The 16190-nt window shown below is 35.7% G+C and overlaps 1 long non-coding RNA gene across 1 annotated transcript in view; it reads right to left on the bottom strand.

The window, feature by feature from the left end:
• The window catches only part of LOC149074116 (uncharacterized), a 65611-nt gene extending 49783 nt beyond the window's left edge, over positions 1-15828 (bottom strand). Inside the window, exon 1 of the long non-coding RNA XR_016194346.1 lies at positions 15668-15828. This is a non-coding gene — a long non-coding RNA (uncharacterized LOC149074116). The remainder of the gene's footprint in view (positions 1-15667) is intronic.
• Positions 15829-16190: the final 362 nt, after the last annotated feature.

The following is a 16190-nucleotide window of genomic DNA, read 5'->3' as shown; positions in this document are numbered from 1 at the left end:
CGTGCGCTAAAAAAAAAGAAAATCACCGCAGAATATGACCCAACAATAAACAACACGCTAAGTAAAACTCACGAGAACGAAGAAAAACACAAAGAAAGACACAAAATGGCGCACTGGCGTGTCGGTGAGCGGAGCGCGATAATAGCACGTCCGTTCCCAACGACGGCGAAGACGATTATATCATCGGAATAAATATCTTTAAAATTGATTAAATATGTTTTTGCTTATCATTATTCATGCTTTGTTATATCGCACGTACGTAACTTCAACAAAAGAAATTTTGACCATATGCGCGTCACTAGAATCTTCAATTATTATCCAGGACTATTGGCTGCTAAGCCATTTCCCTGCACGATAAGACAAACAACTTTAACTTTCTTGTTACCATCAGAGGGTTTGTAAAACTTCTTTAAAAAGGGAATTTCCCCATTTACGACGTGTGACGTCATTTCAAAAGGGAAAAAAAAGAGGCTTCATGCCCCACAAGAAATTTCTTAGGGATTGTTTTCATAAGCGGGGATTTTTTTTAATGAAGTAGGGAATTTTTAGGGACAATTAGGGATTTTTGTGATTTTCGTAAAAATTCGGGAGATTTAAGAACTTGTCGGGAGGTCGAGCGATGAAGTTAAAATTCGGGAGATTCCCGAAAAATTCGGGAGACTTGGCAGCTATGAAATAGTGGTGCATTGCTTATTGTAATGCAATGCTTATTGCCTATTGTGGTGCATTGCATATTATAGTCTTTGCTATTGCTTATTCATCGCGTATTGCGCTGTATTGAGTAATAATTAATTACTATTAAATATTTATAATATTAATAAATTACTTATTAAATATTTATAATATTAATAAATTACTTATTAAATATTTATAATATATATATATTTTTATGTAATAAAAATAAATCAGTAATTCGAATAAAATAATCAGTATGAATAAATAGAAAATACGTAACAAGGGTCCGCCATAGAAATTATATACCAAAAAAGGGCTCCGGGAGTCGAAAAAAATTTGAGAAACGCTGCTTTTAAAAGTAATATTACTTTCCAAATATACCATCACTTTCTTTGTGATTAAAGTGTAAAAAAAGTAAGAAAAAAATCAAATTGCAAACACCAAGGTTAAAAAAAAAAATCCGACACATTTGGGGCCGTTCAAGTATTACGTAAGCAAATTTTTAGCCATTTTTGACCGCCTCCCTCCGTCAGCAAAACTCTGACACCCTCCCCTTGTTTCGTCATCACTACCCCCGTACCTGCTAACGCATGTTGGTGGGATCAGAAACGTACGCGTGAGGGGGGCATAGGGGGCTCGTGCCCCGCCCTGCAGACGAAAAAAAAAATTATTTTTTTAACGCAGAAAATATTTTTAAAAAAATTAAAATTTCGGAAGAAAATACTTTATGTTATTATAATCGATTTCTGTTCATTTCAATGCTATCTGAAGGGTAAGAACTCAGAAATTTCCGTTAAAAAAATTAAATTCATTGCGACACACCCTTTAAACCATATATGGTAAACTCTTGACCAGCAGACTAAACGTGGCCCTGAAGGTTATCCGAAGTGGCTTGGGACTAAAAATGAATTAAGCGGCACATGCACAAATCGCTTATATGACCCGTAGCACAAGTCCAGAGCATTTAAGTGGCCCGTGGCACATTTTCAGATCACTGAAGTAGGTCTCAACGATCACTTTCACATTCAAAGATCATCTAAGTAAGCCTTGACTCATTTCCAGAACACTTAAACGATCCGTGGCACATTTAGAGATCCCTTGAATGAAATGTGGCACAGTTTTAGAGCACTTCAGCAGCCCTCAGTGCCGTTCTACATCACTCAAGTTACCTGCGGAACATTCCCAGATTACTTAAGTGATCCGTGGCATAATTACGGATTACTTGAGTGATGCGTGGCACAGTTCCAGAGCACTTAAGTGGTCCGGAAACATTTCCAGAGCACTTGAAAGATCCGTGAAACATTTAGACAGCTGAAGTGGCTCTGTAGGGGACTTATCAATAGGTGGAATGTTAGTTCAGGTGGCCAATAACTATCGAAAGGTGTTTTTTTTCCGTTTTTGGCGCACCGAATAAGTTATCATTAAGAATATTTCATATCTTCATTAAGGGTGCTGGATGACGTAAGCATCATCCAAACACCCCCCCCCCATCAAAAGTCAGCAAATCGACGATGCTGACGTAATACTTGAATGACCCCTAATAAAACACTATAAAAAGAGTTTTTCCTACACAGCCCTAAAGTTTTAAACTTATTTTATACTGAAATCAAATTGAAAATAGAAAAAACACAAATCATATAGTATTTGTGACTTTGTTAAAAATATTTATTACGAAATGATTTTAACAAATACTTTGTAATCAGATATAAAAATAGTTTTGCACTGTGTACAAAAATAGAGAGAAAAAAATTGTAAAATGATAAAGGAATGTATATGGTTTTGATTGTGCATATAAGTGTAGATAGCTACATGCATTGCATATGTATGATTTGTAATGTACTAACTGACATTCACAATAAGTAATGTAATTATGTAACCGTGATTATGATTCTTAAAATGAGTAATCTAACACTTTAACATATATCGTAATTGTAAATCGCATAATTATGAATCACTTGAGTGATACGTGGCACATTCCAGAGCACTTAAGCGGCTCGGAAACATCTCTAGAGAACTTGAAGGATCCGTGAAACATTTAGAGATCACTAAAGTATCTCTATAGGGCAGTTATCAATAGGGGAAATGTTAGTTCCAGGTGCCCAATAACTATCCAAAGGTTTTTCCGTTTTTGGTGCACCGAATAAGCTGCCATTAAGAATATTTCGTGTTTTCATAAAGGGGGTGGTTGATGACGTAAGTATCATCCAACCCCCCTTGTCATCAAAAGTCAGCAAATCGGAAACACCCTCTCCCTCATCGATGCTGACGTAATACTTGAATGATCCCTTTAACAAATTAGCGAAATCTCACACACACACATAATCTACAACTAAGAGTTGCTGTCGTTAATTGGGACAACTACGAGAGAATTCAAAACATGAAATGGAAAGAATAGGACCTCGCCTTATGTGCAAAGCTAATTCTGAATTTTTATCTGAAGCTATGCATTTAAACAATTTCTGTAATTTAAAATTTCATGTTTGATAAAATCCTACCTGTGACTTGAAATTACTAAATTTTAAAACAGTCCCATTCGTTGCTATCCCCAAGGAAGTTTCAAAAGTTTGTTTTTTCTATGATGGCAACAAAGCGACCCAGCCCTTGAAGCCGATTTCGATCGGAAGCAAGTTTCGTTACATTGATGTTCCCTGTTTCAGTGAGAGGCTTGTTTCAGGGGAAATCACAAGTGGGATTCCTCGACTCATGCAGCAGCGCCACTTTTTGGGAACTATCACGAGATTGTGAAAACAATATTGATTGAATTTTTTTGCAAAGGAAAAATGATTCACAATTTAAAATTTTTGTTGTTTTTTTCAACTACTAAATTGAATTCATTATTTCGACGGCTCAGTTCAAAAGAGCCACTTGGAAAGGCGTCACCAGTGGAGTTCCTCGAGGTAGTGTCCTTGCCCCCCATACTTTTTCCACTTTTTATCGATAAACTCGATCAGGGTATCGATGGGATTGTTAGCAAATTCGCAGATGACGAAGTTAATGGCGTTAGTCGGGAATCAAAGCGATAGGGAGTTGCTACAGGCCCACTTAAACAGGAATAGATCGTTGACAAATGAATGGAACGTTGGTTATTGTTGTTTTAATATAATTGGTTATTAATGTTGAATTGAATGGTTTAGCGTTGACAAGTGCATGGTCGCTCATTTTGGTCCGAACAACCCATGGTTCTCTTACGAGTTGAATGGTGTCACTATCCCAGATGCAAATAGGGTCACCGATTTGGGAATTTTCATTGACGAGCGGCTTAGATTTTCTGAACATTGTTCAGCGATGGTCAAAAGAGCGAATAGAATGCTTGGTTTCATTTACAAAAAGGTCTCTTCGCGTTCTCCTAAAGTCATTCTTCCGCTTTCTCGAGGATTAGTTCGTCCTAGAGTGGAGTATGCTGTAAGGTTTTGGAGACCATACCTACAGAGGGACATAGACTTGGTTGAAAAGGTGCAGAGAAGAGCTAAGCGTGTCCTTATTGGCACACGGGGCTTGAGTTATGAAGAGAGACTTCATTTTTTGAATATGCTTACATTGGATGAACGCAGGTGTCGGGGAGATATGATCGAAGTGTTCAAAATTTTTAAAGGGATGGATGGGATGGACCATGAATTTATTAACATTAATGAACTGCTTTTACAAGGGGACACCGTTATGGATTGGTAAGGGACAAATCTTGATTATTGTGTTGCAGGGAAGTTTTCTCTAATAGGGTTGTTAATAAATGGAATAGCTTACCCCCGGGAATAGTATATTCTAACACATTTGACACGTTTTAAAAAAAAATGCAATTATCGTGTTGGGATCCTATCCACTGGGGTAAATCGAGAAACTATCCATACATAATTAGACAACCATAAAAAAATTTTTATCGGCATGGTATTATATTTTATCATGTGAATATATTGTTTCTAATTTTTGTAATTGTATTTTTAATTGGGTTCTGTATTTTAAAAATATATGACATTATTGTTATGCGCATCGTTTTCGCGACCACCTCGTTGGGCATTTTTCCTGTTGTGGCCTTGCATTTGTATCGGGCTCGCCTTCGCAAAGGCACGATAAGGAGAAGGAAACAACCAATAAAACTATTGGTTACATTCGCTCGAATTTAACTAATACGCTTATTCGAAACGATGAACCTCTCCTCTAATTATAGGAAGTACAGGTGAGACTGGATAAAAATTTGGGAATAGAAAGTCACATTCCTCTGTGGGGAATAAATCCACCAACTTCTCACTTTCAGGGCGAGTACTCTACCATTAAGCTACAGAGGGGACAGACGTTTTCTAACCGTAGAACCATAAATTATATTCCTTGGACTGAACGCGACAGCGCAATAGACAGCCCAGCCTCCTATCTCATCAAGAGTTTCTAGTGGTATTAATGACCACATGGCGATGTAACGAAACGACGAACCTCTCCACTAATTTTGCAAAGTACAGATGAGTGGATACAAAGGGAAGAAAATTCCCGTTCAGCCCAAAGAACATAATTTACTGCTCTACCGTTAGAAAATATTTGTTCACCCTCTGTAGCGTAGTGGTAGAGCACTCGCCCTGGAAGTGAGAAGTTGGTGGATTTATTCCTCACAGAGAAATGTGATTTTTCTTACGTACTCTCTCCCCTTTTGATCCAGTCTCATTTGTACTTCGATAATACGCTTATTGGTTGCATTTTTCACGTTTTATAAAAGAACATTTATCAAACCTTTATAGTGTAATACATTTAAGGACGCAATCCAGACAAATATATCTAAACACATGAATGTTAAAATTTTTTTCCAGCTGATATTATTATTATTATTATTTTGTTTTTTTTTGTTTGTTTGTTCATAGTTGTGATGCAAATGCGGAGAAATCACGTAAAATAAGCTAGGTATTTCGAATTGTACTGGCTTTTGTAGGTCCCAGTCTAGTTAGCCCTCCTGTGCAGAAAATGACCATGGTGAGTCAAAAATGATAATATGATTGTTCTGGCATATTCAGGGCTTTATATTGGAGACGTTCAAAGCCTCAGGCCTCAAAAATCGCACATAAAATAAATGCATTAAAGCAGCGGTTCTCACCCGGGGCATCACGTGCACTCCCCATGGGCTCAGCGACCGCTCAAGGAAAATGAAAAGCTGCAAGCAGTAAATTTGAAGAAAAGAAAAAAAGATAATATAAATATTTTTTATTATAGAATATTAATTAAATATTTGTCTAATAATTATAATATTAATTATTTATTAAATATTTATTTGATATAAATATATTTTTAGATAATAAAAATGAATCAGTAACTTGAATAAATAATCAGTATGAATAAATAAAAAATACGTAACAAGGCTCCGCCATAGAAATTATATACCAAAAAGGGCCCAGGAGTCAAACAAATTTGAGAAACGCTGCTTCTAAGTAGGGGGCCGTTCAAGTATTACGTCATCATCGATAGGGGGAGAGGGGGTTTCCGATTTGCTGACTTTTGATGACAAGGGGGGAGGGGGGAGTTTGGATAATGCTTACGTCATCAACCACCATTTATGAAAATATGAGTTAGGATTCAGAGGGGCAGAGCTGATGACGAAATTTTGCTGACAAGTGGGGGGGGGAGGGTCTCAGCGTTTTACTGACAAGGGGGGAGGGGTCAAAAATGGCTAAAAATTTGCTTACGTAATACTTGAACGGCCCCTAATATTACTTTCCAAATATACCAATGTTAAGAAAAAAATCTCTGACAACACATTTAACAAATTAGAGAAATCAGACACACATAATCTACAACTAAGAGTTGCTATCCTTAATTGGGACAACTACAAGAGCATTTAAAACAAAATGGACAGAATAGGAACTCGCCTTTTGTGCAAATCTAGTTCTGAATGTTTATCTTAAGCCATGGATTTAAAGAATTTAAGAATGTCTGTAATTTTTAAAATTTCATGTTTGATAAAATCATACCTGTGACTTGAAATTACTAAATTTTAAAATAGTCCCATTCGTTGCTGTCACCAAGGAAGTTTCAAAAGTTTGATTTTTCTATGATGGCAACAAAGCGACCCAGCGCTTGAAGCCGATTTCGATCGGAAGCAAGTTTCGTTACATTGATGTTCCGTGTTTCAGTGAGAGGCTTGTTTCAGGGGAAATCACAAGTGGGATTCCTCGACTCATGCAGCAGCGCCACTTTTTGGGAACTATCACGAGATTATGAAAACAATATTGATTGAATTTTTCAAAATTCATCATCACAAGCAATTTTGCAAAGGAAAAATGATTCACACTTTAAAATTTGTTTTTTTCAACTACTGAATTGAATTCATCATCTCGACGGTCCAGTTCAAAAGAGCCACTTCGGCTCCAGAACACAAAATTCTATTCTCACCAAGAATTTCAAAATTCTACGTTTTAAAGTTCTCGCATTTTAAAGATTCACTTTTGTATGGAACTGAATGGGAATCAACTCAGATTTAATTACACCAGGGAGAGTATAAGCAGTGTTGAGAGTTGTTGCTGGTTTGTTATCTGTAGAGGCATATGTACATCGAAGTTGTTTCAGGTAAAAGTCACGGATGTATATAGGATTCGTCGATTCATGCAGAAGCGCCACTTTCTGGGAACTATAACGAGGTTTTAAAGAAAAAAAACCAATTGAAATTTTTCATACACACACACACTTATTAACACAAGACTATTCACATTCTACATCACAATTCTAAAACTTTTCATTGTTGTCCAATGAATAAAAGTACTGTAAAACCTCTCTTTTGCGGTCACTAACGGGCCAAAAAAATCTGTCCGTAATAGAGGGGTGTGCGTTAATCAGGAATTTATGTTAAAAATGCAACTTTTTATTATGCAAACAGAAATTGTTATTTGACTGCAAAAGCGGGATGATGGATCTGAGGGTTGACTGTTAAGAGGGGGTTTTAATGCATATAAATTTAATTCATGATTTACAGTCAAAGAACAAGTTTACAATGCCGCCCTTGCAGACGCGGTGCCTGGGTTTTTGGCATCCTACCACACCGTATCAGCTCCGATTTCAAGTCGTCTTTTTCATGCTAGAAGCATGAATGTGCAAAATTTTCACTTTTTTTATCAGGTGGTTGGATACCTTATTTTGCTATCTAAGTTCAGTCTGAAACGGGAATGTGTATCCCTATTGAAATGCTTCACGAAACATTTTAGGAAAACAACTTTCAAAGAGTAACGTCGGTAAAGTACACATTCAAGTGCAATTTTCCACGTTTTTCTATAAAACATATTCATACTTCTATTATGAGGGGGACGATGTGTCCCATAAGTTTAAAAGAATTTCAAAAAATCATCAAACTGACCAACAGTGCTGAAATTTTCGCGTTTAGGCTTGCTTAGCTCAGATACTGGGGCTGAACTATTTTTGCGATCCTTAGACGAAATCCAGTAGTTTAGGTCTTTTTCTCCTTAGCTAGTCGATAGTTACTCATTTCGATATCATCTCTAAACGAAGGACTATTTTACGGTAGTTACTTGGACCATGATTCTGTGGTGTTTGGTCAGAACATGATAACTCCAAAATCATATTTTTGAGATATAAGCACTTTCACTGTCATTTTTTAGAGCCCGGACGTTTAGGCACTAAAAATGGTCGAAATAGGCAGGCAAAGAGGCACTATAAAAAACTGATTTATACTTTAGTAATTTTTAATTTAGACTAAATTAGGCACTAAAAAAAAGGCATTTAAAATTTTTGAAAGAAAGGAAAAATAACTACATAAAAACAAACGCTAGTAGCTGACAATTTGGTTGCACTTAATTCGTCTATTGTTTTAATTATAGTTTTTAATAACTGCATTATTATCCAAGTTAAATTGATTTCAAGCCCAAAATAAAATGTTAGTAAACTGTCAGAATTAGGCCAATTCTTTTCGCATTCCTTCAGCATTTCAGAAATGCTAAAAAATATTTATAAAAAAATATGAACACACTAAAAAATTGACGGAAATTTAGAATTGAACAGAATTTTAAATTAATAAAAGCAGTACATAGTTAAGGAATTAATTCAAAATTATTGAAAATTAAGGGAAGTAACTTTAAGTAATTAAGTACTTTTTTTGGCAAAGAAATACATAATTTAAGAATTAATGGAAGAAATAATTTAAGCATTGATGACAGGAATAATTCAGGAATCAATGACAGAAGTATGTACAGATGATCGATCACAGAAATAATTCCAGAATTATTGAAAATTTAAGAAAAATTCCCAACATTCATGGAAGAAATAATTTCAGAATTAACGAGAAATTATATTAATTTTAGACTACCTGTTCGCCGATGCTGGCCCATTTGTTAAGAAACCATGGATCGGTTTCACTAACTTATAAAAAATAAGGATTTTTTATAATATGTAATACTAGTTGTGTTACCCGTGGCTTTACTCGCGTGGATTTGGTAATCTGAAAATTGCTTGGCGATGATTCCTCTCCCAATATAACATTTGAATCCCCCATGAACCCCTTGGGTGTTGCATTTCCTGAAATCCCGTCTGGCGAATCTCTATATTATAAAATATTATACCGACCAAATTTCATATTTATAGGTTCGCGATTTCGGCTCAGCGACGATTGTCCCATGTAAACCTTTGAGGCTCCCAAGACCACTTTAGGGGCCGAATTTCGAAAAATCCTTTAGTGAGTCTTTAAAATCTTTGAAAAAGCAGAGACGTGCATTGCATTTACGCATTCATTACGCAGACATGCATTTCATACCTGCATGTCTGCTTTTTCAGTATTACTTAAGTGCGCCATTATCCCGTACGTTACAACTGTTAAGGCCCCTTTACACGCACGCTTATGCGCGCTGTAAACAAATTCAGAATCGCCTTCAAGAGTGTGCGTTTAAAGGCGAAAAAAGGTACGGTTTGGAGTGCGCGCAGGGTAACTGGTCATTCCAGCGAATCCCTCGTCTTCCTTCTAAAAAAAGAGATTTATTGCATATAAATAATTTTTTCAGGGACATTTTTTCAGTCTATATATTTGATGATTTTTCTTCCTGTTTCCAACGAATTGTAATTAAAAATAATAATAATAAATTAGTTTCAAGTACCGTAATTATACATTTATTAGGTTATTGTAATAATTTTCGAACTATGATGTCGTTTCTTCATTCCCTGATATATTATTATCAGATTTATAGATATGTTAGATTACTATTATTATTTTGATGACTTCTCAAGCTTTAAATATTTAAAATAGTTTAAGGAGAAGTTCTTAACCTATAAATTATGTTTTTCTGTTTAAATAAAATAATTGCTTTTAATGGAAAATTATATTATAAAATATTTATTATTTTATATAAAATATTTTAAGAAAGATTAGTTTCAAAATTTTAAACTAACGATAGAAGTATGTACATAAATCCATAATTAATGCAAAATAATGCGAGAATTGATGAAAGAAATTATTAAAAAATTGATAAAAATCCAGAATTGAAGAAATAAATAATATAATTAATGAAAGCTTTTCAAAATAATTTGGTGCCCCCCTTTTTGATTTGGGGCATTGGTGCCATTCTCGTTCAGTCACCCATCTTGACACCTACCACTGTCTATGGAAATTTTGAAACCAAAACATTTAATTATTTCGAATTTTATTCAACAAGCATATTTTTGAAATTGGAAATAGATCTGGAGAACAGAGAGTTGATGTTTTTAAAGTCGCGGCTAAAAACATCAAGAGCATGTGATTTAACAAAACGGATTGAGGGTTGTAGAAAGAACTTCCATTATCTGAATGTCAAGGTTAACAATGATGCTGTTCAAAAAGAAGCACCCTGTTCATTAGATCCAGCCAACTCTGTATTCATAACTTCAGGAAGTATTCAACTCACAGCTGGTGTTCAGTGCTGTGTACTTTTCATGATAAAATCACAAAAGATGCCCAAGGTGAAGCTATGTTCAAAATACAATGTAAAAGGGATGTTTCTTATTATAAGACTATCACTGATTTCATTTAAAACCAAAAACCGTCCAATATCTTATGAATGATATCCAACTAAAAAAAATGTATCACTATATATATTCACACTTTCAATTTTATTCCTGTCATAAGTCTAGTTAGCATCTTTCAGGCTCTGGAGCCCCTTCTTAGTGTATTACAAGCTCCTCTTCATAAGACACAAACCACAAATATATATATATATATATATATATATATATATATATATATATATATATATAAATATATGACATCCATATTTGTTATGGGCATCTTTTTCTCAGCCACCTCATTGGGCATTTTACCTGTTGTGGTCTTCTTTGTATTTGTATAATGTGACACTCAACAGAATGTTTTACACGCGTAAGGCCCCTTTCACACGGCGCGGATGCGGACGCGGGTCCGCATACCCTTTCAAACGAGCGCTGAAATTCGTGCATATAAACTGTTTTTTCGCAATTTTTGTAATTATTTTTCTCCTTCACCTCTGATTCAGTGGCCATAGGCAGCCTAGAGGCATTCTTTGGTGGTTTAATCTAGAGCCACATAGAATATGGGAATAAAGATGTCTTCATTCCGACCGTCACAAGTAGTCGATGGGAGAAAATGTCTTCAAATATTTTCAAAATATTTTGAAAAAAAAAAATCCGTCTTTTCGGAAAAATATGGAAGAAAAATTCCAAAAACATCCAATGTTCGAAAAATCAAATCCAAAAACATCCAAAACATTCGATGTTTCAAAAAAAAAAGAAAAAAAAATTCAGGAGATATCAAAGAATTTGCAAGTAGTAAAAAAAGGGAAGGGGTAGAGACTTTCAAAATGCCTGTGCTTAGAAATATTCTCATCACAATTCTGTCTTAGGCCGGGATTACACTATAAAAGTTCGTTTATAAAACTTGAAAAATGCAACCAATAGGCGGATCAGTTAAGTTCTCTCGCATGTAACAGATGTGTTTATTGGTTACATTTTTCAAGTTTTATAAAATAACTTTCATAAACCTTTTAGAGTGAAATCCCATCCTTAGATTAGTCTCACTTCTGAAATATAAAATTTCATTTTTTCAAGTTTATAGACTGAATATCGAGTAAAATAAACTTGTAGGTATCGGGGAACCACCAAAAATATTCAAGTGCTAGGGTCTTCAAACGTCTTAATCCGGCCCTGAGTGAACACCGTACGTGGATAACGTTGTTTAATAAAAGTATTTTTTTTAAAGTTTAAAAAAATTAACAGATTAAAAATTTAAAAACATAACAAATATTTAAAATAATATTTCAGATATTCATATTTTTAAATAATTTTAAAAATTTAAAAAGAAAAAAATTAAAATTTTTAAATTAAATTTAAAAGTTATTAAAGTATGTAATCAATTAAATATTCGTAATGAACAGAACGGCTTATAGTTTTGGTCTTGCCAGTGGCCGTTGTTGGCAGGTTTTATTGTATAAAATTATGAAATATGGACAAAAGGCAGTTGAAGTTGCTATATCTCCATCTCAGAAGGAAACGGAGGGATAGACGTATGTGGGTACATTATATTAATGAGCAGGGACCATCATATGGTGTTTTTAAGGGCATTTATGGCAAATAATTAAAAAAATTCCCTGCAAAATCACCTTCAAAAAGTAGCCAAAGATGCGGACGAATTCGCTCCGCATCCGCATCGTGTGAATAGCTCCGAATAAACCTATTGTCAAAACTTCTATGTGCGGATGCGGAGCCCGCACTTAGGTTTTGACACATGCGGACGACGTCCGGACCCGCATGAACATTTCCTAGGTGCGGAGATATTTCGGCTCGTCTGAAAGGCGCAGTATATTCCAATTGTTAAAACTTCTTCCGGACCCGCATCCGCTCCGTGTGAAAGGGCACTAAGAATACGTGTATAGAGTTGCAAAAATTTGAAAAAAAATTATATTTCAATTTATTTATCATTTTTTGTATTGTTACGAACGAACTACTCGACAACATTCATTTAGTAAATTCAAATGATTTTTTGAGGAAATGAATATATACGACCGAGAGAAATCTATCAAGAATTTTTAAAAAATATTTGACATAAAGCCCTACAAAATAACACCAGGATTTCAAAAAAATACAATGAAACCTCAATATAACGATACTCTGCGGACCAAGAAAAAAATATCGTTGTAGAAGAATTTATCATTTTATCGAGTATCGTTGTAGCGAGGTTTCAGTGTAATAATTTTGAGTGTATATATACAGTAAAGCCTCGATAAGTCGTCACCCCAAGTTATCGAAAAATGATGACGGCTTAAGCGGAGTGCCATCAGTTTCAATGTGCAATGTTGTGAAAATCGTATAAATTTAAAGTAATATGAAATTTATCAAAGTATGAATCAAAATAACAATATCAATAAAATTTATAGATCGCAAAAGAAAAAATAATAGCAATTTTTAATTATTGTGTGCTTAAATTATTGTGGTAAAATGAACTGTACACTTTGATTTATACTAGCAATTTTTAATTTAGACTAACAGAGCAACTGTTAGTCTAAAGCTAGAAGTAGCTATAAGTAGCTTTTCTGCATAATAGAACTCTCTATTGCACATTAATTTTACATAGACATCAAATTTAAAATTTTAGTATTTTAATTCTTCATCAGTAGTTCATGATACAACTACAAAGTAACCTCGAACACTTTTGAGTTGGTGGAGGGGCCCTGGGCAGGGAAAAGTAAATAGAAGACCTCAACTTGGGAAAGAATGCCTAATTTTTTTACAAATACAAATACAACGCCACAACAGGCAAATTGCCCAACGAGGTGGCTGACTTAAGAACATCATGGATCCCCGAGCCCCTACCTACTACTGCTACACCACACATGCACCCCCCCCCCCGCGGAACTCCCCAACGAATCGGTACATGCGGGAATGTGCGTGTACGTGTAGTGCAACCTGACGTAAAGTTTGTTTCTGTGTAATGCTTGTTATGTGTAGTGCTGTCATCTGCTCCCAGTTTTACTAACTATGAGTGAAGTGTTATAGTTGAATGATTTTACTGTTGTAGGACTGTTGCTCTCTGTGGCGAGACTTTTTAACGGGGAGATCGGCTCGCATTTGCGCCTTGAAGTTGGGAACCACAGAAAACCAACTTCAGCCGACCACCACTGTGGGGTTCGAACCCGGATCCTCGCATCACGAGTCCGGCATTATAACCACTCGACCACCACAGCGGCAACAAAGATATTTTGTTTAAATTTCAAACCCTAAATTTGTAGAGCCCATGCTTTCTATGATTATTTATTATCTGTGCTCGTTGCACTTTGACTTGATTAATTTGATTCTTCGGTTTACATAATTTTTGATTTCCTTGCACTATGTGTAATCTTTGATGTATCAATACATTTTGGTTTTGCCGGAGATGCCCTATCCCACCCCCTGGGGGAGGGGGGGGGCACCGAAGTGCTTACGTTGCTTCTTGCGACAGAGCCTGGGTGTCTCGCAGTTTCTCTAGTAGATCCCATGTAGGAATGAGATCTAGCTCGAACAGTCCCTAACGTTGCAAAAACCTTAGTCGGCAAATGAACTTCCCCAGCGTAACTTTCGTTACTTAAACTGTTCCGTTTGGGTATATATGATTTTATGGTGACTTTTAAGCATATGGCAATGCTGTTAACAGGCTCTTTTTTAAATGGGAGCCATAAAAATAGTATGTTCCTCTTTCTCAAATTTTTTCATAGTGACGAGTTAACCGAAATTAGCGACGAGTAAACGAGGGTTTAATAACATTGTTGTCTATGAGAGGTGGAAAGGCCTGAAGAAGAATGACGACTTAACCGGAGTGACGACTTATTAGGGTGATGACTTAACAAGGTTTTAGTGTGTATATATATATATATATATATATATATAATGCTTTTTATCTATATTTCTGCGGTAGTATTAATATAGATAAAATATATTAAACATCGGCTATATACACACCATATCAATAACTGATGAAAGGAAAAAAAGATTTTTTTTTTCTTGTTTCGGTAAAATTTTAATTTTAGGTATAACCGATTGAATTCAGAAGATGTAGTTAAGAACTAATTACAGCAATTAAAGCCAATTGAAAGCCAAATTGAAACAATCAAAATTCGAAATTAACGGTCACAGAAATTTTATTTCTCAATTTCTTATGAACTGCATAAAATATTACCATAAATTTGTAACGGTAATTTCAATTAATAATTATTGAAATTATTTTCAAAAATGAATAATCCACGTAGTAATAATAAGCTTTTGAAATTGATATTTTTTCCGTGCAAACGCGTCAACCGAATTCGATCTGCCAACAGGGAAAAACTTTGGCCAGGAACGTGGAGTGTTGTGCTTCCCCGAAACTCCACACGCCGCGCGAAAGCTTATGAATTTCGCCACACACTTCTCCTTTAAACACACACACATGGTTCAGAACGGGGCGTTCTTTCGCGCAGGAAGGAGCGCGCGCAAGAATGTGTCTCTTTTTAACAACACTGTATTGAACGCCACGCTCCTAACCGCCTCCAATCCTTCGCACAAGAATGTCCCGCTCCGGGCGTGCGGGAAAGATTGTATGTGTAAAGGGGCCTTTTAGAACGGTTGCACGGTTGAATAACTCCACAAGGCTGGCATCCTTTTATTCACTGTGATGCATATTTGCATACGATTTCTTTTTCTTCCCCAAGTTACATTTGCATGCATATGTGTGGTGTTCTTTTTCTCCCGATAAATTTCAACAGAAATGGCGTTTTAACGTTTGCGGAGTGGCCGTTGCGTTTCGTGGTAGACAATGCATTCTTTGATGGCAATTGTTTGTATTCGTGTGTGCTATCTCTTCTCAAAGTTTTTCCCATCTTTTATGAACCACCCTGTATATATACCATTTCGAGTGTATTTTCTAAAGCCGGGAGGCAATCGCCCCACCCGGATCCCCCCCCCCCAAATGCCAGGCCTGGGTTTATGTTGAACCGACTTTTATCACCTTTTACCTTAATCTTACCCTTGGTCTAGAACCAAACGTCGTGGGATACGGTCTTTAATCGCTTACCTGAAATCATTCAAAAGGCAGTTGATGGCTATAAATGCTTCAGTGTCATTAACCATCAAACATCCCAATCCTGGAAATACCCTATCTTCAAATCGAATAGTGAAGATGCCACACTGTAAGGTCTTTACCATGTTCAAATTCCAGCCATGACTACAGATGTTATGCTTCTGAAATGATTTAAAACCGGAAGAAAAATTAAGTTTCGTCAAATTATATAAAAATTACTATCCATAGTTTATGCAAGAATGAAAGCACGCACACGCAAATGCCCTACTTTCGGGACGTGCAAATTCCAGGCACCAGGCTGCCATGGCGACTAAAAAATTAGTACCGGTGCCTAAAATTTTCTTTGTGTAGCTACGAAATTGCAGGCTGAGAGCAGAACAAAATGTTTGGAATTTATAGCAGCATATCTGCCAACATGAAAGAGCTTCACTGTGCCCTGAAAAAGTCAGAAATTTTTTTTCCTCCATATTATGCTGAGATTAACCTTGAAAAGAAAATTATAGTAGTCTCCGCCACA

The sequence above is a fragment of the Pholcus phalangioides genome, unplaced genomic scaffold, assembly GCF_987345545.1.
Source record: "Pholcus phalangioides strain wild (caught in Gottingen) unplaced genomic scaffold, Ppha-v1.0 ptg000017l_1, whole genome shotgun sequence".
NCBI classification, from domain to species: domain Eukaryota; kingdom Metazoa; phylum Arthropoda; class Arachnida; order Araneae; family Pholcidae; genus Pholcus; species Pholcus phalangioides.
This window is presented reverse-complemented; position numbering and strand designations above follow the sequence as displayed.